The sequence below is a fragment of the Stomoxys calcitrans genome, chromosome 4 (genome assembly GCF_963082655.1).
Source record: "Stomoxys calcitrans chromosome 4, idStoCalc2.1, whole genome shotgun sequence".
Classification (NCBI taxonomy): domain Eukaryota; kingdom Metazoa; phylum Arthropoda; class Insecta; order Diptera; family Muscidae; genus Stomoxys; species Stomoxys calcitrans.
In genome coordinates, this window is record NC_081555.1 from 148,179,203 (window position 1) to 148,203,811 (window position 24,609).

General features: G+C 37.7%; 1 protein-coding gene across 2 annotated transcripts in view; it reads left to right on the top strand.

The window, feature by feature from the left end:
- The window catches only part of LOC106085029 (thyroid receptor-interacting protein 11), a 157,543-nt gene that overhangs the window by 89,206 nt on the left and 43,728 nt on the right, over positions 1 to 24,609 (top strand). The window lies entirely within an intron of this gene.

Genomic DNA, 24,609 nt, shown 5'->3' on the forward strand with positions numbered 1-24,609 from the left:
AACCTGTCTTTCTTCAAAATACCTTAGGTTGTTAGTTATGACGAAGGTTTCTCTTTCCATTATGTGTAAAATTTAATAATAAAATAATTACTTTTATTTTCCATCAGATAGAACTTTTCTTAGTGTCGGTATCTCATTCATTAGATAAGATAGTATGTAATTAATGGGCAAAAAATACAAAAGAAATCAATAGAAGAAACTCAACTTGTAAATTATCAATAAGTGGGACAATTTTTCCGTCATTCAATTGAATAAGTGGTTAATATTAGCTACAGACATTTAAAAAAAAAACGTAATAGCTTTTAAAATGAAAATTAAAACACTAGGTAACCAGAATAGAACTCTGAGGAAGCCATAACATGGTACAGGTTTAGATAGATCTAAGAGATTAGCAATTCGTAGTAAAGTTGAAGATATCATATCATATCATTGTATCATAGTTAGAGAAAAGCCTTTTCGATGTCAATGCATAGCGTCAATGTGTAGGTCTTGGCATGGAAGGATTCTTCTATTATTTACGTAAACTCTTGCAGGGCATTCTCCACCGACTTTCCTTGACATAGGCATGCTGTTTGTATTTGAGAACTTCGGTGGATGTACTACTCTTTATCATGGTATTCACAATACCTTCTGTGGTTTTAAGTAGAAACGACTTAAGACTTATAGGTCTACAGGCCTTTGGTGTCGCATAGCATGTCTTTCAGAGCTTGAGTAAGAATACTACCCTTGGCTCCTGCCAGGCTTTCGGAACATATGCAAGTCTTAGATACGCTGTGAAAATAGCGGCCAGATAGTCGATCTCCTTTTGTAGTAACATCAGGTCCAGGTAACTTTTCTGTAGTGATAAACCTGCAATCAACCTCATTATTCCAAGATTCCGAGTCTCATCGTCTCCGTGAGACCCATTGTATACGTTTTTTTCGGAAAGCCTCAACAAGTCCTCCGTTGTCTTTCTTCTTACATGCCAATATCGTCTACTGAAGTTTCAGTTTGGACTTGGGTTTTTGAGAACAAATTTTTCATCTTGCCGGCATCGCTAACGTTTTGCCACTCTGATCATCTTATTGCATTCCTTGTATCGTGTGTAATACACATCCCAATAAACTGCCGCTTTATTATGACTTGCTCTGTTATAAAGTCTGCGGACCTCTTCCACAATGTTGTGAATCTCCCTGGTCATCCAGGGTTTTTCTTAGACTGATTTCCTTTACCGAAGAGAATAACTATCTTCGAAAGACCCCACTATTGCTCTGTTATAAAGTCTGCGAACCTCTTCCACAATCCCTCCCCGGTCATCCAGGGTTTTTCTTAGGCGGATTTCCGAAGAGGACAACTATCTTCGAAAGACCTCACCATTGCTCTGTTATAAAGTCTGCGAACCTCTTCCACAACCTCTCCCCGGTCATCCAGGGTTTTTCTTAGGCGGATTTCCGAAGAGGACAACTATCTTCGAAAGACCTCACCATTGCATTTCGTAATCCTGTGGGCATTGTCGTCAATGTCTTCCTTTCTTGGACAATTTAAAGTATATTGCCCAAGTATTCCTCTGAGTAGTCTTCCGAATTTGGTCACATTGATTTTCAACTTATTGTAGGATTCGGGGATGGTCAGGCCATCACTAAATCTCATATAGTGATGGCCTGAGAAGGAGTGCTAGATGAAAACTCTCCAATTCCTAAACTTCATCGGTGAGATTTTCCGAACATATTGTCACATTTAAAACCTCTTCCCTAATCCTACAAAGATAGCGGTGTTACCACTACGCATTACGGCAAGTTTGGGGTCTGTGGATCTAAAAAGAACTCCCCTAGGAGGTTTACTGTCTCCTCTACTTTGGAATATGGCCTTTAACAATACATTATTGTCTCTGTGGAAGAAAAAGGTGTAAAATGGTAGCGTTTACTGATGACATGGCTATGGCGGTTAGGGGAAAGTTTTTCAACACTCTAAGAGATATACTTCAGGAAGTTCTACGTGCAACAGCGAAGTAGGCTACCGACTAGGTAGCTAGGGGTAAATCCGTGCCAGGCAGAAGTAGCACCTGTTTCCTTGGGAGAAGCGAATGTTCCATTAACTGAAAGCGCAAAATACCTGGGTGTTGTGCTGGAGAGGAAATTTAACTTCAAATCGAACACATTTTTGAAAGGAAAAGAAAGGCAACTCTTGCCCTATACACCTGCAGGAGAGCCATTGGCAAAAGTTGGGCGCTTAGACTCGCGCGTCAGACCTATAATGCTATATGGTGTTGTGATCTGGTGGACGGCGCTTCAAAAGTACACCTACTATTCAATAGTCATGCGCATCCAAAAGATGGCTTGTTTGTGCATTACAGCCGCCCTGAGGACGACACCATCTGATGCACTGAATTTAATGCTACATCAAATATCTCTGGACATTGTGCCTAGAAAAATTGCTGAGACCAATGCCGTGAGGCTAAGGGAGCTTTCTCTTTGGTCATGTGGCGGCTACGGACAGTGTGTTATCTTTGATGCAATATCCGATGTTCCAGGCAGTGTGGATTACACCTTACCTGAGCCTCATTTTGATAAAAGGTATTGTACAACTATTCCTGATAGAACCGATTGGAACTACAATAACCCTGGTAATAGAAGTTTCATAGACTTCTATGGTTCCAAACTAGACGACCAAGTGGGCTTTGGGATGTACTCTAAAGATCTAGAACTGGTCATATCGAAAAGGTTACCCGAACACTGCAGTATGTATCAAGCGCAGATCCTTGCAATTAAGGAAGTGGTGGAACGGCTGAGATATTTTGTCATAACGACGAAAACAGGAAATCATTAAATCCCTGGAGAACGTCTTTCTGAACACCAAAACCACTTCGACTGTCGCAGATCTTCCAACCAGATGGCTGAACAGTTCAATATTCATCTGTTCTGGGTGTCGGGCCACAGAGATATACCCGGGAATTGGAACTATCTTACCCATTCCAGGGATACTGGAATCTGTGGGTATGCCTCTAGAGACATGTAAGCAAGATTTTCAGTATCAGACCCGAAGGGCAACGAGTGATAGATGGTCACAAAGAAGGGGCTGTGAGAGTTCCAAAACTATGTGGCCTTATCGAGACTTGAAGAGGTCTACCGCTTTGCTGTCACTGGGTAGAGCAGACGTCTCAGTCATTGTGTCCGTCATGATAAGTCACTGTCTAGTCGGAAAACATACTGACAGACTGAAGGGTGCCAGTAATGACTTTTGCAGTTGTTGTGAGGACATCGACTGGCCCGCACTGTCAGTCAGAAGGAGTTCCACTTCAGTCTTTTGTATTAGCTTTTAAATATTTGTTAAAACATATTTAAAGAAAAAAATTTTTTTTTGACTCTGAATGCCTGGGTTCGAATCCTGGCAGGAACGTCAGAAAAATTTGCAGCGGTGGTTATGCCCTCCTAATGCTGGCGACACTTGTGAGGTACTTTGCCATGTAAAAACTTCTCTCCAAAGAGGTGTCGCTCTGCAGCATGCCGTTCGGACTCGGCTATAAAAAGGAGGTCCCTTATCATTGAGCTTCAATTTGAATCGGACTGCACTCATTGATAGGTGAGAAGTTTGCCCCTGTTCCTTAGTGGAATGTTCATGGGCAAATTTGCAATTTGCAAAATTTTCCTAAATGCCAGAATAGTGGATCCTTAATCTTACTTTACAGTTTTTTTACTAAATTAAAAAAAAGGATTTTTTTAAATTTTTAAGTAAATTTTGCTTTGTTGAAAGATTTTTTACTTGGAATTAGGGAGTATTTTCTTAAATGCTAGTATAGGGGATTCCTAACTTTGTCCAAACTTTAAGGATTTGTTAAACTAAATATAAAGAATAGCATTTTTTTCAATTTGTTACGTTGAAATATATCTTTTACTTAATATAAGGGAATATTTTCGTAAATGGTAGTATAGTGGATCCTTAACTTTGTCCTTACTCTAAAGATTAGTTTACCTAATTTGAAAATATGTTTTTTTTTAATTTTTTAAGTAAAATTGGTTTTGTTGAAAAGTTCTTTGTTTAATGTTAGTAAGTATTTTCCTAAATGTTAGTATATTGGTTCCTAAACTCTGTCCTGACTTAAATGATTTTTTAAACTTAATTTAAAGGAAAGCAACTGTCCAAATGTTAAAGTAAAATTTAATTTTTTGAAACATTTTGTACTTAATATTAGGGAGTAGTTTACTAAATGGTAGTATAGTGGATATTTAACTTTTTTCTAGCTTTAAAGTTTGGTAAACTAAATGTAAAGACAACCCTTTTTTTAGTTTTTAAAATAAAATTTACTTTGTTGAAAATTGTTGTACTTTATTTTACGGAGTATTTTCCTAAATGGTAGTAAAGTGGATCCTAAACTTTGTTCTTACTTTAAAGATTAGTTAAACTAAATAAAAAAAAAACGTTTTTATTTAATTTTTTTTATTGAAATTTGTTTTGTTCAAAGATTTTTTTCTTAATATTAGGGAGTATTTTCCTAAATGTTGGTATAGTGGTTCCTAAACATAGTCCTGTCTTTGAAGATTTGTTAAACTAAATTTAAAGAACAGCGTTTGTCCAAATTTTTAACTAACATTTACTTTGTGGAACAATTTTGTACTCTATCTAAGGAAGTAGTTTACTAAATGTTAATACCGTGGATCCTAAGCTTTGATCTAACTTCAAAAAGATTTGTTAAACTAAATTTAAAGAAATTTTTTGTAAATTTTATTGTAAAATTTACTTCATTGAAAATTTTTTTACTTAATATTAGGGAATATTTTCCTAAATGGTAGTATTATATATCCTTAACTTTGTCATAACTTCAAAGTTTTGTTAAACTTAATTTAAAGAACCCATTTTTCCCATTTTTTAATTCAATTTGCTTTGTTGAAACTTTTATTACTTAATATTAGGAAGAATTTTCCTAAAGGGTATTATAGTAGATGCTTAACTAGGTCCTAACTTTAAAGGTTTGTTAAACTAAATTTAAAGAATAGCATTGTACAATTTTTTAAGGAAAATTTGTTTTGTTAAAAAATTTTTTGCTTAATATTAGGTAGTATTTTACTAACTGGTAGTATTGTGGGTCCCTATATCTAAGTTGTAATATTACTAAAAGTAAAAATTTTTAAGTAAAGTTCATAATAAAGTATTTCCATTTTTTTAAAGTAAAATTTACTTTGTTAAAAGATTTTTTGCTTAATATTAGGGAGTATTTTACTAACTGGTAGTATTGTGGGTCCCTATATCTAAGTTGTAATATTACTAAAAGTAAACATTTTTAAGTAAAGTTCATAATAAAGTTTTTTCCAATTTTTGAAGTAAAATTTGCTTTGTTAAAAAATTTTTTGCTTACTATTAGGTAGTATTTTACTAACTGGTAGTATTGTGGATCCCTATTTCTGAGTTGTAATATTACTAAAAATAAAAATTTTTAAGTAAAGTTCAAAATAAAGTTTTTCCATTTTTTCGAAGTAAAATTTGCTTTGTTAAAAGATTTTTATACCCTCCACCATAAGATCCCCCATCTTATGGTGGAGGGTATAAAAATCTATACTAATTTCGTCATTCTGTTTGTAACTACTCGAAATATTCGTCTGAGACCCCATAAAGTATATATATTCTTGATCGTCGTGACATTTTATGTCGATCTAGCCATGTCCGTCCGTCCGTCTGTCCGTCCGTCCGTCTGTCTGTCGAAAGCACGCTAACTTCCGAAGGAGTAAAGCTAGCCGCTTGAAATTTTGCACAAATACTTCTTATTAGTGTAGGTCGGTTGGTATTGTAAATGGGCCATATCGGTCCATGTTTTGATATAGCTGCCATATAAACCGATCTTGGGTCTTGACTTCTTGAGCCTCTAGAGTGCGCAATTCTTATCCGATTGGGATGAAATTTTGCACGACGTGTTTTGTTATGATATCCAACAACTGTGCTAAGTATGGTTAAAAACGGTTCATAACCTGATATAGCTGCCATATAAACCGATCTTGGGTCTTGACTTCTTGAGCCTCCAGCGTGCGCAATTCTAATCCGATTGAAATGAAATTTTGCACGACGTGTTTTGTTAGTATATCCAACAACTGTGCCAAGTATGGTTCAAATCGGCCCATAACCTGATATAGCTGCCATATAAACCGATCTGAGGTCTTGACTTCTTGAGCCTCTAGAGGGCGCAATTCTTATCCGAATGGAATGGAATTTCGCACGACGTGTATTGTTATGATACCCAACAACTGTGCCAAGTATGGTTTAAATCGGTCCATAACCTGATATAGCTGCCATATAAACCGATCTTGGGTCTTGACTTCTTGAGCCTCTAGAGGGCACAATTCTTATCAGATTTGAATGAATTTTTGCACGAAGTATTTCGTTATGATATCCAACAACTGTGCCAAGTATGGTTGAAATCGGTTCATAACCTGATATAGCTGTCATATAAACAGATCTGGGGATTTGACTTCTTGAGCTTTTAGAGGCCGCAATTCCTATCCGATTTGGCTGAAATTTTGCATGACGTATTTTATTTTTACTTTCAACAACTGTGTCAAATAAGGTTCAAATCGGTTCATAACCTGATATAGCTGCCATATAAACCGATCTGGGATCTTGACTTCTTGACCCCTAGAGGTCGCAATTATTATCCGATATGCCTGAAATTTTGTACGACGGATCCTCTCATGACCATCAACAAACGTGTTTATTATGGTCTGAATCGGTCTCTACCCCGATACAGATCCCATATAAATCGTTCTCTCTATTTTACTTCGTGAGCCGCAATGGGCGCAATTCTTATACGAATTGGCTGAAATTTTACACAGGTCTCCAACATATAATTTAATTGTGGTCCGAACCGGACCATATCTTGATATCGTTTTAATAGCATAGCAACACTTTTCTTATATCCTTTTTTGCCTAAGAAGAGATGCCGGGAAAAGAACTCGACAAATGCGATCCATGGTGGAGGGTATATAAGATTCGGCCCGGCCGAACTTAGCACGCTTTTACTTGTTTTGCTTAATTTTAGGGCGTATTTTACTAACTCGTAGTATTGTGGATCCCTATATCTGAGTTGTAATATTACTAAAAATAAAAATTTTTAAGTAAATTTCAAAATAAAGTTTTTCCGTTTGTTTGAAGAAAAATTTGTTTTGTTAAAAGATTTTTTTGCTTAATATTAGGGAGTATTTTACTAACGGGTAGTATTGTGGATCCCTATTTCTGAGTTGTTATATTACTAAAACTAAAAAAAATTTTAATTAAAGCTCAAAATAAAGTTTTTCCGTTTTTGAAGTAAAATTTACTTTGTTAAAGGATTTTTTGCTTAATATTAGGGAGTATTTTACTAATTGGTAGTATTGTGGATCCCTATATCTGAGTTGTAATATTACTAAAAATAAAAATGTTTAATTAAAGTTCAAAATATCGTTGAAGGATGGGAAAGTGACTAAGATCAAGATTTGGGGATTTTGTAAGCAACACGAAGTTCCTGACTTAAATTTAGTTTGCTTTTTAGTGTTTAGAGTGCCTAACAAGCCGATTACTGGCTTAGGTGTATGTCCATAATGGCAGGGGGCGTGATTAATATCCGCACCCTCTTTTCAACCTAACTTAAACTAACCTTAGTATGATACGTTTCGACTTCTTGGTTAAGGAAGTCTCATCGGATACTTTTAGGTAGGAAGACCTCAAGGGCTTTAAGTTGTTAGGTTGTACTTATATCGAATTCCTTGCGAAAACGCCTTTATGATATATAAGTACGACACTGACTAAGCTCGATAACCTGTCTTCTATAGATGTTCTTTTCTTTTTCCAATGCAAGTGTTTGTGTGTTGTAGTGATAGATTTTTTTTTGTCCACGCAACTACAATGACTTCCATAGCTAAAGAAACGGAACAAATAAACTAACATTAAGTTAAGGAAGAAGGAAAAAATTCTTAATTTTTAGTAAATTTTTTCTTGTATAGAGGAGAGGCCATCGTGGTGCAGAGGTTAGCATGACGCCGAACGCCCGGGTTCAAATCCCGGCGTGAAGATCAGAAAACTTTTCATCTGTGGTTATTCCCTTACTAATGCTGGCTACATTTGTAAGGTATACCACCATGTTAAAACTTCTCTAGCAAGTGTTGGCTCTAAGCACCGGCACACCGTTCGAACTCGGCATGAAAAAAGAAGGCCCCTTATCATTGACCTTAGCTTTAATCGGACTTCACTCGTTGATATGAGAGAAGTTTGCTCCTGTTCCTTGGAATGGAATGTTCATGGGAAGTTTGGTAGTTTCTTGTATTGAGGAATACTTGATTGCAAGTAGTGAGCATTTGGGGAATTTTACCATTTTTGGGTAGGTTAGTGTAAAAATTTTTCCATTCCACCAAAAAAAAAACCAAAAAAATGTTATCAATTTTTATCAATGATGACTCAATCAGTCTGAGTTTTTTGTAAGTTCGTAATATGACTTTTTATGATTCCTTCTAATTAACCACCTGAACTACAGTGAAGTGTTTGTGTGTTGTTGGTTTTTTTTTCATGTGCATTGCTGTGTTTTGTGATAAGTCTTATCGCTCATAAAAGTAATATTGGATTTTTGTTTATTAGAATTGTTTTTTTTTTTATATACATATGAACACCTTGTTTAATTCTCACACAAATATTCTAATGAAAGCTTTTAGAGGGGACTTTATCTTATCTAGATAAAGTGCAAAGAAAGAAAAACAAAAACAAAAATGAGCCTCAATATGGTGGTGCCATATACACGAGGGTTTTACCATTCAGGTCATGAAACTGAAAGTTGAAGGAAAAGCTGTTATATATGAGCTCACATATATACAAAAATTATAACCCTCCCCATATGAGTAATTAAGGGAATTTTATTTATTTTTTACTGTGTTTTTTTTTTTATATACAAAAATTATTTCTGTTTATTTTGGGACTTTTATTTAAAGTTCTTTGTCATATTTGAAACTTGTTCAAACCTCAAATTGGGTTAAATACCTAAATGTGTCACACGCTTTTTCCAAATAGCAACCGAATAACAAAAAAAAACTGAATAACATATTTGAAATGAACAATTGACACCTTTATGCTCCATTACTGGCACTGTACTTGACGGTGGAGAAGAGTCAATAAATGATGAAGGCAACAACAACAACCGCAGCAACTATCAACCAACACCTGTCTAATCATACAATATTTAGTTAACAACTCAGACTACAACGACCGAAACGTAGTAAAAAACTCATTGTTTCATTAGTCATTTTATTGGGTTGCCCAAAAAGTAATTGCGTATTTTTTTAAAAGAAAGTAAATGCATTTTTAATAAAACTTAGTATGAACTTTAATCAAAAATACTTTTTTACACTTTTTTTTCTAAAGCAAGCTAAAAGTAACAGCTGATAACTGACAGAAGAAAGAATGCAATTACAGAGTCACAAGCCGTTGAAAAAATTTGTCAACGCCGACTATATGAAAAATCCGCAATTACTTTTTGGGCAACCCAATAGATACTTTGGAGAAATATTTTCCAGAGTCCTATAGAAATTTAATGTTAGAATTCCCCGGAATAAAACTGTTGTAACACCATAGGCAGTTGTGAATCATACGTTTTGATAAGTTGGGAAAAATAGTCTGACAGCTACTTGAAGGCTATCGAAACACAGCGATAACATGGCTACAGTTTCTAAGAAAGTTGAGATAATTTAAATATTCATAACTAGTTTTGTCAATAGATAAACAATCTTATGATAAAAGCTTCATGATAAGGGGTAAACTTTTTATACAATAGCAGCACCTGAATGCTCTGAGGCGTATTAAAAATTAGTCTGATTTTTACCATTTTTAAGAATACCAGTTTAAGGCTGTTTAACCGCTGGATTCCCATCTAAATCCAGTGTCATATATATTTTTATACCCACCACCGGATAAATGGGGGTCTATTCATTCTATCAATCCATTTGCAACACATCGAAATATCCATTTCCGACCCTCTAGAGTATATATTGGGTTGCCCAAAAAGTAATTGCGGATTTTTTAAAAGAAAGTAAATGCATTTTTAATAAAACATAGAATGAACTTTAATCAAATATAATTTTTTTACACTTTTTTTCTAAAGCAAGCTAAAAGTAACAGCTGATAACTGACAGAAGAAAGAATGCAATTACAGAGTCACAAGCTGTGAAAAAATTTGTCAACGCCGACTATATGAAAAATCCGCAATTACTTTTTGGGCAACCCAATATATTCTTGATCAGCGTAAAAATCTAAGACGATCTAGCTCTGTCCGTCCATCTGTCTGTTGAAATCACTCTACAGTCTTTAAAATTAGAGATGCAAATGGCAAATTTTGCCCATGTGACATTCCACTAAGGAACAGAGGGCAAACTTCTCACCTATCAATGAGTGCAGTCCGATTCAAGTTTAAGCTCAATGATTAGGGGGCCTCCTTTTATTATAGCCGAGTCCGAACGGCGTGCCACAGTGCGACACCTCTTTGGAGAGAAGTTTTACATGGCATAGTACCTCACAAATGTTGCTAGCATTAGGAGGGGAAAACCACCGCTGAAAATTTTTTTCTGATGATCTCGCCAGGATTCGAACCCAGGCGTTCGGCGTCATAGGCGGACATGCAGACCTCTGCGCTACGATGGCCTCCATTAAAAATAGAGATATTGAACTGAAACTTTGCACAGATTTTTTTTTTGTCCTTAAACAGGTTAAGTTCGAAGATGGGCCATACCGGAGTATATCTTGATATAGCCCCCATATAGACCGATCCGCCGATTTAGGGTCTTTGGCCCATAAAAGCCACATTTATTATCCGATTTTGGTGAAATTTGAGAGAGTGAGTTGTCTTAGGACCTTCGACTTCATTCTTTAATTTGGCTCAGATCGGTCCAGATTTGGATATAGCTGCCATATAGACCGATCTGTCGATTTAGGGTCTTAAGCCCATAAAAGCCACATTAACTATCCGATTTTGTTGAAATTTGGGACAGTGAGTTGTCTTAGGCCTATAGACATCTTTCTTTAATTTGGCCAAGATCGGTCCAGATTTGGATATAGGTGCCATATAGACCGATCCTCCGATTTAAGGTCTTGGGCCCATGAGGGCGCATTTATTGTCCGATTTCGCCGAAATTTGGGACAATGAGTTGTGTAAGGCTCTTCGACAACTTTCTTCATGTTGGCCTAGATCGGTCCAGATTTGGATATAGCTGCCATATAGACCGATCTCTCGATTTAAGGTTTTGGGTGCATAAAAGGCGCATTTAATGTCCGATGTCGTCGAAATTTGGGACAGTGAGTTGTGTTGGGCCCTTCGTCAGCCCTCTTCAATTTGTCCCTGATCGGTTCAAATTTGGATATAGCTGCCATATAAACCGATCTTTCGATTTAAGGTTTTGGTCCTATAAAAGGCGCACTTTTTGTCCGATGTCGCCAAAATTTAGGACAGTGAATTAAGTTAAGCTCCTTGACATACTTCAGCAATATGGCAGAGATCGGTCCAGATTTGGATACAGGTGCCATATAGACCGGTCCTCCGATTTAGGGCCTTAGGCCCATAAAAGCCACGTTTATTGTCCAATTTTGCCAAAATTTCGGACAGTGAGTTGTGTTAGGCCCTTCGTCAGCCCTTTCCAATTTGGCCCAGATCGGTCCAGATTTAGATATAGCTGCCATATAGAATTGCAAATGGGCCATATCGGTTCAGATTTAGATATAGCCCACTACTACTTGCCTCATCGATTTTGTATAAGTGAGCTCGTAGTCCTATGTGTCCCGTTATGATACCAAAAGCTATACTGACCTCCTTTTCACTTCCTTTTAGTAATAGCTCGTCCTCTCACGATTCGGATCAACCCATAGGGGTTTCGCCGTTTCACCGACTGTTTTGCTGTTCCACAAGCGTTCGTCGCCCGCATCCTTAACGCCGACTGCGTCGATTCGAAAGCCTTCGGGTTAATCAAGTTTATTGACGGCGTTTCTCTGGCCCTCACCGCCAAATCGTCTGCCCTTTCATTCCCCTTACTCCGTTATGGCCCGTCACCCAAACAATGCGGATTGTGCCATCTCCTTCCTACACTAAAATACTGTTCATGACCCTACCGTCCTGGTTTTTATTGGCCTTTTGGCCATTTTACTGTCCGTAAAGATGTTTACACTTGACGTCCTTGCGCTAGCACCACACCACCTTAAGCATTCCGTGATCGCCCGGATCTCCGCCTTCAGGACCGTTGTATGATCAGGCAGTCTAAAACAGATCTCAGTCTCTGGGGTTCTCAATGAAGACCCCCAGGCCCACTCTGTCCTCTAGCTTTAATCCATCCGTGTAACATGATCTTCCAGATGGCAATACTAGGATTCCGTCAGTTCAGGACTGTGCCGCTGGCAGCAGTGCCTTGCACTTGAGCTTAATTATCGTCTCAAGTATTCGATCGGAAACCTCTTGCCTTCCTTCCAGGTTTCCTATCGTCACCTCGATTATATCGCTGTGGTATGAACTGCTCCTATCCTTAATCCCATTCTCCCATCGCCTTAAGTCTCATAGCCGCAGTGGCTGCCTTGCACTTAGTCTGTATGTCAATGGGTCGGATATCTAGAATGGTCTCCAGTGCCCTAATGCGCGTGATCCTTGTCGCTCCGCCTATGCAACATGTTCTCTGAACCTGTTGTCTGGTCCTTAAGTTGCACTTTTTCTCCATAGCAGTCAACAAAACTGCTGAGGCGTAAGTATTGGTCTAATCACGTTCCTGGAGAGCTAGTGGACCATTCTTGGATTCAGGCCCCATTTTGAGCCTACGACCCGTCCAACGTCCATGCCAAGTATAATCCGAATCGGGCTATAAACAGAAGTAGCCCCATATCAACCGACCCAGCCGCGCTTTATCCTCATCCCTTAGGAACCAAATCCAGGAACCCAATCCAGTCACACCGAGGAAGATCTTCGATGACCAAGACGAAGTGAATACCTAAAGAAAGAAGGTAACAGAATAGTTCAACCTTGGGCATCTACACAAGATAAGCCAGCGATGCTGTATGCTGTGTCAGTAAAAGGTTCTTCATTTACAGATAACACGCCTATGGCTAAGGTCAGTAAGGACTATCCTACATGAGATAGTGCAGAGGATAGAAGAGTCCTTCAATGTTAAAATCTAAAAGTTTCATGCGTTCATTGACATTGAGGGGGTAAACCACTTCTAAGACATAGATGGATGGAAAGACTAATGAAGGATAGGCCGTAGGGGGAATTGACTACTAAAAATTGTCTGAGGGAAAAAATCGTAATAATTTGGTGTTGTTTAATGTCTTGTCTTGAAGGGAAATATGTCGCCAATATTTTTTAGGAGACCACCGTAGCGCAGAGATTAGCATGTCCGTCTATGGCGCTGAACGCACGGGGTTCGAATCCTGGCGAGAACATCATGAACATTTTCAGCGAAGATTATCCCGTCCTAAAGCTGGCGACATTTGGGGGGTACTGTACCATTTGGTATGGCAGCCATATAAAAACGTCTCCACAAAGAGGTGTCGCACTGAGGCATACTGTTCAGACTCGGCTATAAATAGGAGGCTCCTTATCATTGAGCTGAAACTTGAATCGGACAGCACTCATTGTTATCTGAGGTGTTTTCTTAACAGACAAAATTTTAAATTTTGAATGAACCCTTTCTTAGGCAGTATATTTTCTCCGTGCACTTGTCTACCTCCACAAATAACTGTTTATACGTTGTGTATAACGGGCACATAGATAAATATACAACAACAATAAACTACGTCTACTTGAAGTATGAAACAAAAAAAAACAAAAACTTTGACAAACACTTGACTAAACAGCAATGATAAAAGGGGAATTTTGAAAATAAACAAAAGAAATGAAACAAAAACAATGCAAGCACCTAATTTTCTTCAGAAAAAAATCATTGGTCCCGCTCCCCACCACATACCGATAACAATTTACACATATATTCACTTGCGGTTAAGGTACTTTAATCTACAATTATAAATTATAGGTTGCCCAAAAAGTAATTGCGGATTTTTTAAAAGAAGGTAAATGCATTTTTAATAAAACTTAGAATGAACTTTAATCAAATATACTTTTTTTACACTTTTTTTCTAAAGCAAGCTAAAAGTAACAGCTGATAACTGACAGAAGAAAGAATGCAATTACAGAGTCGAAAGCTGTGAAAAAAATTTGTCAACGCCGACTATATGAAAAATCCGCAATTACTTTTTGGGCAACCCACTACTGTGATATGTATGTAGGGCTTATATGTCTACGATGCAACACAATCAAGTTGTTGCAACATTTTATTAAAATTACTTTAATTAAAACAAAAAAAAGTTTGAAGTGGTAAAATGGCAAGAGATCAGCATATTGCCTTACATAATTTATTGTTAGTAGTGTGGTAATCTTGCTTGGTTCCTTTGAAAATCGAGAGTTACTCTCTTTCTTGAGAGAGAATGAGATTTCATTGTTTATTTTATGAATTAGCTAGCCGAACCGGGCCTGCTCCGCTGCGCCTTCCTTAACTCTCTAATATCTTTTTTGGGTGGGGACACTTCGCCCTGAACGGGGATATCGACTTCGTGCCATTGTAGCCTATAACGCTGAACGCGTTCGAATCCTGGCGAGAATATCGAACAAAGCGGTCTTTATTCCCTCTTAATGTTGGCAAAAATTGCGAGGTACAATGCCATGCGTGGTCATTTAAAAAATTTTCCCTAAAGAGGTGTCGCACTGTGGTATGCCGTTCGGACTCGGCTATAACAAAAGGTCCCTTATCATTGAGTTTAAACTTGAATCGGAAAACACTCATTGATGTGTGAGAATATGCCCCTTCTCGGTTCCTGGTGGCAATGTTCTTCCTTAGGGTAATGTTCTCAGTAGGGGAAGGATGGCACCTCAGACATTTCGACTGAAATATGGATATCAAATTCATGCTGCACTTCCAAATCCCTTTAATTTGAGCCCCATATTGCCATGGCTGGTAAATATGATTGTGTTTTTGGCATAAGGGGGAGGGTCCGTCCCCCTTCCGATACCGAAAAATTTTATAGCCTATGTTTCCTTCCAGACCATCCTACACAATATGCGAAAATCGGTTCTGCCGTTTATCAGTCTTTAGGGAACAAACAAACCGAGTCCCATATATCCGTGATTGGCTAAAGTGTCCATTTTGGGCGTCCGGGTGGGTCCGCGCCCCTCCCGATATCAATAATACCAACCTACACAATCTGTGAAAATTTCAAGGTAATCGGTTCAGCCGTTTTTGAGTCTATACAGAACAAACAAACACAAATTGAATTTTATATATAAGAAGATGAGGAGAGGCTCTCTCTTTCAGCAAATGCAGGCTAGTTTTTATACCCACCACCATAAAATGGTAGATATGCTGATCTTGTCATTCTGTTTGTAACACCTCGAAATATTGATCTGCGACCTCATAAACGATATATATTCTTGATCGTCTCGACATTATAAATCGATCTATGTCCGTCCGTCCTTCTGTCCCTCAGTCCATACGTCTGCGGAATTTACGATAGCGATCAAAGCTAGCCGCTCGAAATTTTGCACAGATGCTTCTTATTGATGTCGGCTGTTGGGGATTGCAAATGGGTCATATCGGTTCAGATTTGTATATATCTCCAATATAAAGTGGTCCTTCGACTTTAACTTCTAGAGCTTTTGGAGGACGCAATTATTATCCAATTGGGCTGAAATTTTGCATGTAATGTTCTGTTATGAATTTAAGCAATTATGACAAGCATTGTCGACATCGGTATACCCTAATATAGCTCCCAGATATTACGATCTCCCGATTAGTCTACGGCAGAGATATTCAATTGAAATGTTTGCCCTTTGTTTGTCTTTTCCGTATAAACTCAAAAACGGCTGAACCGATTTTCATGAAATTTTCCCAGATGGTAGAGTTTGAGCCCCCGCCTGAAAATAGGCTACTACATTTTTTGATATCCGAAAGGGGGGCGGACTCTCCCCTTAACATTATTTTCAAAAAGGTCTGATCGTGGAGATGGCTGCACCGATTGATGCCTAAAAAACTCGAAATTGGTATACAAATTTGGGATCAAATAACCAGGGGGGACGCCCCATCCTAAAAACTACCCGAACGGACATGTTTACCGATTGGGACAATATGGGTTTCAAATGATAGGTATTTAAGAGCAGAGTAAGAACTTGGCATAAAAAAGTCAAACTAAGTGTCGGGGGGTCCCCCCTCCCCCCAAAAAACACCACCCACTTTTACCGTTTTTGGGAAATATGGATTTTTTGATATACGAAGGGGGGGGGGGGGGGGCGGACCCTCCCCCTTACCACCATTTTCAACAACGTCAGATCAAGGAGATGGCTGCACCGATTTACTCGAAATTTTGTATGCCCCAAAATCACGAAATTGGTATCAAATTATGGAGTCAAAAAAACGGAGGGGAGACGCCCCATCCCAAAACCTACCCAAACGGACATGTTTACCGTTTACCGGGGCAATATGGGTATCAAATGAAAGTTATTTCAGAGTAGAGGACGAACTTGTCATAAAAAAGACACACAAAGTGACGGGAGGGTACCCACCTCCAAAAACGCCAACCAACAGGACACTTTTACCGCTTTGGGCAATATGGATTTCGAATGAAAGGTATTTAAAAGTAGTGCACAAATCTGACATAAAAATGTATTCCTTGGTGCCTGAGGGGCCTTCCCACCCCAAAATCCTCCAACAGGACTTATTTACCGATTGGGACAAAATGAAACTCAAATGAAAGATTTTTATGAGTTAAATACGAATATGGTATTAAAAGATGGGTTCAAGTACTTAAAAGGAGGAGGATCGGGACAAAATGGTTCTCAAATAAAAGGTATTTGGGAGTAGAGTATAAATATGATATTTAAAACTGGGTCCAAGTACCTAGCGAGATGCCCAAAGCCCAAAATCACCCCACAAATACCACCAAAAATCTAAGTGGACCGATCGGTACACTATGGAACTCAAGTCAAAGGTTTTCCGGAGTAGAATATGAATATGGTGTCAACATTGGATTCAAGTAATTAGGGTGACGCTTTAAAAGTACCGCCCAAAATAAAAAGTGGACCGGGATCGGGACAAAATAGAACCCCAATGAAAGGTATTCGGGAGTAAACTACGAATATGATTATCGACTATTAAAAATTGGGAATAAATACCAAGGGGGCCGCCCCAAACCAAAACCGTTCCAAGTGGGCATATTAGACCATCATGACAATATGTGACTCTAATAAAAGGTTTTCGGGAGTAGATTACATATATGGTTAAAAATGAGGGTCAAGTTGTAGGAGGTTGCATTCTCCTCAAAACACCTCCCAAAATGTGAACATATATCAATAATGGCTATATGGGATGCAATAAAAGGAATTTGGTAGTAGATAAACAAATTGTACTGGAGAGATATGGCTGAGATGATATGTATGGAGAGATATGTAGGAAACTTTTGTTCGCGTGGTGCTAATAAAGGCGCAGCAGAGCGGGCTGGGTACATCAAGACTTCTTATATATCAAAATCATTTTTTGTGTTTGTTTGTTTGTCTGTTCCGTAAAGACTCAAAAACGGCTGAACCGATTTTCATTTCACAGATGGTGCATAATGTTCCGGGGTGAGAATAGGATAGTACATTTTTTGATTTCTGAAGAGGGGGCGGACCCTCCCCCTTAGCTCAATATTCAGAAACGCCAGATCTTGGAGATCGGTGGTGCGATTTAAATTTTGCGCAATCTCTTATAGTAACTTAAAAACAAAAATTTGGTATCCAATTTCCGGATAGGGTACTTAGGGGGGACGCCCCACCCCAAAACCTACCCCTATAGTTGGTGGGTTTTGGGGTGGTATAGACCAATCACGACACTATGGGACTCAAATGAAAGGTATTTAAGATTAGAAAATATGTCTGATGTCCAATTTTCTGTCCAAGTGTTTGGGGGACCACCCCAACCCCACAAAACACCCCTAACTTTACTGACCATGGCAATATAAGGATAGTTTTGTTCCATATAAAGTAAAAGAAGACACAGCGGAGCGGGCCGAGTTCAGCTAGTTTAGTATATAAAGTACGCATATGCGCTTCAATTAAGTTCTAACTTTAGAGAACATATGTCCCATTAACCGAACTTAGAATAGCGTCTCAAGCGCCTCGGTTTTCTGCGCTTTTTCTAAAACCTCTGATACCAAGCTTAAACATGTCTTTCACCACCTGATCGCCTTCACAAGACTTCCTCCCTGGAGCTTCTTCATTCATTCTGACAACATGACCTTACCAACGCAGCCGTTGCATAGTGATACGTTCACCTAAGTTCATTAAGGCAAAGTTTTTAGCAGAATCCATGGTTGCGGGCCAAGATTTGGCCCGACCGAACTTTGCTGAGGCAGCGCGACATGCAAATAGAGGATTGGCATGGCCTCAGTTCTATTCTAGATGAGGAAGAGAGGCTAAGAAAGGTCTTAGACTAACTGGGACCAAAGCGATATGGGCCACTAATTCGGTAGAAGGTTGTAGATAGAAATAGGCGTTTTAGGGCGTTAGAGTAGTTCTAACCAGTGAACAACGAAGACGGAATCACGCTGAGGCTAACACCAACGACAGACGTGAAAGCGATGCTCAATATAAGACTGACTGAGATTGCCGAACATGTGGTGGACTTCTGGCAAAGATTTATGCTTATTTCATAGCAACTATTGAAATGCTGGGAACAGATTTCCCACTCTTGGAATTCAGAATTTAAGTCGTCAGTATAGCGACGCTTAAGGCCTAGGATTGGAGAACATTGAGGTCTAGGTGCGTTTCGGAATGTTTAGCCTGGATCATGATATATTGCTGTGTAAGGTTACCGAATATGGCCATATAAAATATCGTATCTTGGTGAACTTGTAATTGTATCTCTAAGAGCCTACTTGAGAAAGTGAGAGAGCGAGAAAGGGGAGAGAGAAAGAGTGATAGCAAGAGGACAGAAAGAGAGACAAAGAAAGATAGAAAGAGGGAGAGATAGAGAAAGAGAAAGAAAGAAAGAAGGAGAGAAAGAAATAGGGAGGCAGGAAGAGGGAGAAAAAAAGAGGGGAATAGAAAGAGGGTGAGAGAAAGAGAGAGAGATAGAGAAAGAAGGAGAGAGGGAAAGAGAAGAGATAGTGAAAGAAATAGAGGGAAAGCGAGGGAACTATAGAGTGAGGAAGGAAAGTGTGAGAAAAAGAGAGTGTGAAGAAGAGAAAGAAAGTGAAATAGAGAGAGAGAGAAAGAAAGTGAAATAGAGAGAGAGAGAAAGAAAGTGAAATAGAGAGAGAGAGAAAGAAAGTGAAAGAGAGAGAGACAACGAAAGAAAAAATTAAGGGAAAGAAAACGAGAGAAAAAGGAAGAGAGAGAAAACAAGAGAAAACCAAGTAAAAAGGCGTTAAGTTCGGCCGGGCCGAACTTTGGATACCCACCACCTCGGGTATATATGAAAACCACCTTCCGTCAAAATCCGGTGCAAAACTCATACCTTATGTCCTATAGCAGAAATATGTGGAGGGGCTTAACTTAACTCTTTGTCCCAAATTTCGGCAACATCGGACAATAAGAGCGCTTTTTATGGCCCCAAAACCTAAAACCGAGAGATCGGTCTATATGGCAGCTATATCCAAATCTAGACCGATCAGTGCGATAATGCAGAAGTATGTCAAGGGGCTTAACTTAACTCACTGTCCCAAATTTCGGCGACATCGGACTATAAATGCGTGTTTTATGGTCCTAAGACCCAAAATCGGAGGATCGGTTATATGGTAGCTATATCCAAATCTGGACCGATCTGAGCCAAATTCACGGAGGACGTCGGAGGGCCACACAATGTCCCAAATTTCAGCAAAATCGGATAACAAATGTGGCTTTTAAAGGCCTAAGACCTTAAATCGAGAGATCGGTGTATATGGCAGCTATATCCAAATCTAGACCGATCTGAGCCAAATTGACGGAGGATATCTAAGGGCCTAACACAACTCACTGACTCAAATTATAGCAAAATCGGATAATAAATGTGGCTTTTATGGGCCTAAGACCCTAAATTTGAAGATCGGTCTATATGGCAGCTATATCCAAATCTGAACCGATCTGAGCCAAATTGAAGGAGGATGTCGAAGGGCCTAAGACAACTCACTGTCATAAATTTCAGCAAAATCGGATAATAAATGTGGCTTTTATGGGCCTAAGACCCTAAATTGGAGGATCGGTCTATATGGCAGCTATATCCAAATCTAGACCGATCTAAGCCAAATTGATGGAGGATGTCGAAGGGCCTAACACAACTCACTGTCCCAAATTTCACCAAAATCGGATAATAAATGTGACTTTTATAAGCCTAAGACCCTAAATCGGCCGATCGGTCTATATGGGGGCTATATCAAGATATAGTCCGATATAGCCCATCTTCGAACTTAACCTGCTTATGGACAAAAAAAGAATCTGTGCAAAGTTTCAGCTCAATATCTCTATTTTTAAAGGCTGTAGCGTGATTTCAACAGACAGACGGACGGACATGTCTAGATCGTCTTAGATTTTTACGCTGATCAAGAATATATATACTTTATAGGGTCAGAAATGGATATTTCGATGTGTTGCAAACGGAATGACAAAATGAATATACCCCCATCCTTCGGTGGTGGGTATAATTAAGAGAGAGAATAAGAGAGAAAAAGCAAGAGAGAACGGAGAAAAATTATGAGAGAGTAAGAGAGAAAGAGCACCACCGCAGCGCAGAGGTTAGCATGTCCGCCTATGACGCTGAACGCCTGGGTTCGAATCCTGGCGAGACCATCAGAAAAAATTTTAGTTTTCCCCTCTCAATGCTGGCAACATTTGTGAGGTACTATGCCATGTAAAACTTCTTTTGAAAGAGGTGTCGCACTGCGGCATGCCGTTCGGACTCGGCTATTAAAAGGAGGCCCCTTATCATTGAGCTTAAAACTTGAATCGGACTGCACTCATTGATATGTGAGAAGTTTGACCCTGTTCCTTAGTGGAATGTTCATGGGCAAAATTTGCATTTGCAAGAGAGAAAGAGTGTGAGAAAGAGAGAGGGAGAAAAAGAGAGCACGAGAAAGAGAGAGAGGAAGATAAAGAGCAAAAGAGGGAGCAAGAGAAAGAGAGAGGGAGAGAGAAATTTGTCTTAAAAGAATTCTAGATCCTGTTGGAAAAAGTCATTCCAATGCGGTTTCTATTGGCATAAAGTGGACGAATTAAAAAACATAAAAAAAATGTTGCCCTCATAAATGGTCATGTTTTGGGACAAAATTTGGCAAACATTTGGGTAAAAGTCAGAAATTTTAGAAAGCTTCAAAAATCCAAATAAAATTTTTCTGTAAACTTTAGGACGAATTTATGTCAGAGATAATAAAATCGTATTTGATAATAACATTTTTTCTACAAAAAAATTTCGTTTTCGATTTGCTTTTTTTTATTTCAAAAATTAAAAAATTTTAAAATTTTTTTACATGTTTTTTTTTGTCAATTTTTGTCTTAAAAACTTTTTTTTTCTAAATTTGCAACAGACAATTTTTGTTGTCTAAAATTGTTTTTTTTTTTTACAATTTTTTTAACAGAGGTGAGAGGACTTTGGGCATGACAGTTAGCATATTATTGGGTTGCCCAAAAAGTAATTGCGGATTTTTTAAAAGAAAGTAAATGCATTTTTAATAAAACTTAGAATGAACTTTAATCAAATATACTCTTTTTACACTTTTTTTCTAAAGCAAGCTAAAAGTAACAGCTGATAACTGACAGAAGAAAGAATGCAATTACAGAGTCACAAGCTGTCAACGCCGACTATATGAAAAATCCGCAATTACTTTTTGGGCAACCCAATATATGCAATCCAAAAATTTTTAAAATTTTATAAATTCTTTACAAATGTTTTTCTATTTTTTTTTTAATGTTTTCAATGTTATTTTAAATATTTTTTAAATTTGATAATTTAATAATTTTTAATTTTTATATTTCAATACGTACCATAGGATGGGGGTGTACTAATTTTGTCATTCCGTTTGGAACACCTCGAAATATGCGTTTAAGAGTCTTCATGACACTTTAAGTCGATCTAGCCATGTCCGTCCGTCTGTCTGTCAAAAGCACGCGTACTTTCGAAGCATTAAAGCTAGGCGCTTGAAATTTTGTACAAATATTTCTTATTAGTGTAGGTCAATTGGGATTGTAAACGGGCCAAATCGGTCCATGTATTGATATAGCTGCAATATAAACAGATCTTGGGTCTTGGCTTCTCGAGCCTCTAGGGGGCGCAATTCTCATTTGATTTGACTGAAATTTTGCATGTCGTGTGTTGGTTTCATTTTCAACAATTGTGCTAAGTATGGCTCCAATCGGTCAATATCCTGATATAGCTGTCATATAAACCAATCTCCCGATTAGACTCTAGATTAGCTTCTTGAGGGCGCATTTATTATCACATTTGGCTGAAATTTTGCACATATCGTTGAGGAATGTCTTCCAACAACTGTACCATGTGTGCTCTGAATCAGTCCATAACCTGATATAGCCGTCATATATACCCATATCCCGATTGAACTTCTTGAGCATCTAGAGGGCGCAATTCGTATCCAATTTGATTGAAATTTTACATACGTCGTTTTGGTATGACTTCCAAGAGTTGTGCAAAGTATGGTCTAAATCGGTGGATAACTTGATATAGCTCTCATGTAAACCGATCTCCAAATTTGACGCTCTAGCCGCTGGATTGTGCAATTTTCACTCGATTTGCCTGAAATTTTGGAGGTGATATTTTTCTATGACTTTTAACAGTCAAGACAAGTATGGTGCTATCGGTCAATAACTCGATGTAGCTCATATATTGTGTTGCCCAAAAAGTAATTGCGGATTTTTCATATAGTCGGCGTTGACAAATTTTTTCACAGCTTGTGACTCATTCTTTCTTCTGTCAGTTATCAGCTGTTAATTTTAGCTTGCTTTAGAAAAAAGTGTAAAAAAGTATATTTGATTAAAGTTCATTCTAAGTTTTATTAAAAATGCATTTACTTTCTTTTAAAAAATCCGCAATTACTTTTTGGGCAACCCAATATATCATTCAAAGAACTTGACAAATGCGATCCATGGTGAGGAGTATATAAGATTTCGCCCGGAGAGTATATAAGATTAAAGTAAATAAATAAATATGAAAAAAATAAATAATAAAATATTACAAAAAAATTTTAAATAAAAAAATTAAAAATATATAAAATAAAAAGAAACTGGTTAAGGCGTGCTTAATTCAGGCTTTAACTTGTTTCTTTTTATTTTATATATTTTTAAATTTTTTTATTTAAAATTTTGTTGTAATTTTTTATTATTTATTGTATATATATGCATATATTTTTCCAAATTAATTTTTTTTTTAATTTTTTTTTTAGTCCAAAAAATTAAAAAAACGCTTCAATATAAATGTTCTAAACCATTAAATTTCAACAAAATCAGACATGAGAATCGAGTTAACCAAAGTAATATATGGTGCCATATTTCAATCTCTTAATTTGTAAATACTTTTGTATATTACAACAGACAAATGGACGTACATTAGTCCCAATTAAAAATTATTTTTAATTGGCACAAACTTTATTGTCATAGGTCTCCCTATATACTACTTGTTCCTCATTTGTTTATTATTTTTTTTTTATTATTGAAAGATTACACAATGACTTTTATATTCTCCCCGTCACCCCGCTGTGGGTAAACCACTAATTTTACCTGTTAAAGATGCTGGTAATACGAGTATCTGCATATACGTTTTGATTTTTTGCTCTTTGAGCAACCTGTGTGAATTCATTGTTAATTTAAACGTCTGTCACATGTAGAAATATACACAAACACACATACATTTATCTTTCAATTAAAATATTTAATTTATAATGCAATTAAGTTTTTCCTTTTGTACTCAATGCCCCCCCCCCCCGAATGTAGAAATGTTTGTTGTTGCTGCTCATATGCAAAAGTGTTTCTCACCGCCTCGCCGGCGATAGTGGTTTGTCATTAATTTTTGTTTTATTTTCTAAACTTTTAACACTGACCTGAATGATATTTTTCAGAAGCAACAACAAATGCTGCAGTTTTGTTGTTTCATCAGCCGCACCACGAACGCATGTGAGAAGAATACGAATGTTATGCTCTTAAGCAAACAGCAGCCGGCTGCTGTGTGTGCATTTTTTTTTTTTTTGCCTACAATTACAACTGTCAGTTAGTTGCTAGCTTGTTATTGTTGTTGGCAATAATTATGATCCAACATTGTGTTTTATTATTGCCACCATGGTGGCTCTTGTTGTTATTGTGCGTTATGAGCTAGCCAGCAACCTGTTGACTTGCAAACAAAACAACAACACAGCCACCATTAATATTAAAGTTAGTACAAAGAGATCTTTGCCATAGAGCAAAGGTGTAAAGTTCACATGAACAAATGCACCAATGTGGTGCTCGTATATCTCTGCACATATGTGTGTGTGCGTAGTATTATGCATTTAATTGTGATTTTATTCTCTTAGATGTACGTGACCTCAAAGTTGTTTGGGTGAGTGGTATCTTAGAGAATAAATTTTTCTGGGGGGGTTTGGAGCATTGTGTGAGGTCATAAA